Below are 2,316 nucleotides of genomic sequence, written 5' to 3'. Positions count from 1 at the left end.
TTTGGTGGGGGTTTCAGGAACTCCAGGAGGAATAGGGGAGCGGGGAGCAACAATAGGTGCTTCCGAGTCCTGAATCATTGGAGGACGTGATTCATCAAGAACGAGCGTTTGAGATGCAAATGGGAAAAATTACAAGGGTTAAGGAAGATGAATTAGAGAAGGTTTTTCTTGGGGAGCAAGCGGAGTCGCAACCCATATACATTAGTAAGCAGCTGTAAGATGGAAATTGATCGCCTGTTGGAAGTGGGTTTTATTACCCCTATTGATAATCCGGAGTGGATTTCTCCAATTGTGGTCGTACCAAAGAAAAATAAGCAAATCCGAATTTGTGTGGATTACCATAAATTGAATGCAGCTACTGTTCCAGATCCTTTTCCTCTTCCGTTTTTGGATTCCATTTTGGATGATGCAGCAGGACATGAGAGGTATACTTTTTTAGTTGGATTTAGTGGATATAATCAAATCCGAATGGCATTGCGGGATCAGCCAAAAACAACCTTTATTACTGCATGGGGAGTATTTGCTTGTAAAGTAATGTGGTTTGGATTGCGGAATGCACCTTCCACTTTTCAAAGGGATATGTTTCAAATCTTTGGGCCTTATTTGACGGATTTTATGAGGATTTTTCTGGATGATCTCAGTGTTTTTGGAGCACAATTGGAACATTTGAAACAATTACGGTTATGCTTTATGAAATGCAGATTATGCCAGTAGACGATTATCATCCGCAAAAAGAAATTATTCCATTACTGAAAGGGAATATTTAGGGACGATTTATTCAGTGAAGAAATTCTGGCACTATCTGTTGGGCCGACGTTTTTCTTCCATGTGGACCATTCGGCTCTTTTATACCTGGTAAGGCAACAAAATTTGACAGGAAGATTGGCCAGATGGGTGCTTTTGCTGCAGGAATTTGACTTTGAGGTCATACATCGGCCAGGGGCCCAGCATGCAGTGGCTGACTACCTATCTAGGTTAGATTCCGGAGAGCCGCCGACGGGTGTAGCTGATGAATTTCCGGATGCGTCTCTGTTTCTAACAGGAGTAGCTGCAGAGGATAACACAGTCCTGCAAAAGGCGAGGGTTATTCCTAGCATTCCATGGACATGGTATGAGGAGATGTTTCACTTTCTCGACAGCGGCGAAATGCCTTCTTTCTTGTCCAGCCATCAGAGGAAACGTATGGCTATCAGAAGCCGAAATTTTGAGATTATTATGGGGAAGCTCTATTATCGTACAGTGGCAGAGGTGTTACTCCGATGTGTGCTACCACAGGAGCAGGAAGCAGTGTTAGAGGAAGACCATACTGGTATTGCGGGAGGTCACATTGTAGCATTAATCACAGCTCGAAAGGTTCTCCAATCTGGATTATGGTGGCCCACATTGTTTCAGGATGCGAGAATTTATGTGCAACAGCGTGATGTGTGTCAACGGTTGGGGAGACCTACCAAACGGTCCAAAATGCCTTTTCAGCCAGTTCTGCCTTTGGAGCCTTTTCAAAAGTGGGGTTTGGATTTTGTTGGTCCTTTTAAACCAGTGGCAGCTCACACAAGAAATAAGTATATCTTGACAGCCACGGATTACGCTACCAAATGGGTGGAGGCATGGCCTTTGAAAGACAACACTGCAGTTTCTGTGGCGGGATGCTTATATAAGGATATCTTTTCTAGATATGGCTATCCTATTGAGTTGGTTAGTGACAGGGGAAGTCATTTTTTGAATAAGGTGATGGAGAGAATGCTACGGTTCTATTTTGTATTACACAGGAAATCCTCTCCATATTATCCTCAGGCAAATGGGCAAGCAGAATCAACTAATAAGCAATTGATTCGGATTTTAGCAAAGTTCGTGAATATGCATCGGACGGATTGGGATGTGAAACTTCCTTCCGCCTTATGGGCCTATCGAACAGCTTATAAAGTGGCAACAGGATTGACTTCTTTTAAGTTGGCATTTGGCATGGAGGCAATCACTCCGGTGGAGCATGTGATTCCGAGTATGCGGATGTTGATTGTGGATCGGCTTCTTTCGGAGGATTCTGTGATTTATCGATTGGATGTTTTGTAGGAATTGGATAAAGAGCGGCTGAATAGTTTTGCGGTGCTGCAACATCTGCAGTCTAGGCGGAAAAAATGGCTGGATCGCCCGAAAGCACCGCAATTTGTTCGGGGACAGCTGGTCCTTGTCTTCAATTCCCGTCTCGGAAAGATGCCGAGGAAGATTAAATTACGGTGGTCAGGACCATTCTGTATTTTTCAAGCGTGCGGACCCATCTCTTTTTATTTGGCGGATTTAAGGGGGGAGGTTATTTCTGTG

The sequence above is a fragment of the Adiantum capillus-veneris genome, chromosome 10, assembly GCF_014529385.1.
Source record: "Adiantum capillus-veneris isolate H3 chromosome 10, ASM1452938v2, whole genome shotgun sequence".
NCBI lineage: Eukaryota > Viridiplantae > Streptophyta > Polypodiopsida > Polypodiales > Pteridaceae > Adiantum > Adiantum capillus-veneris.
The sequence above is the reverse complement of the archived record's forward strand: the minus strand, read 5'-3'. Positions refer to the sequence as shown.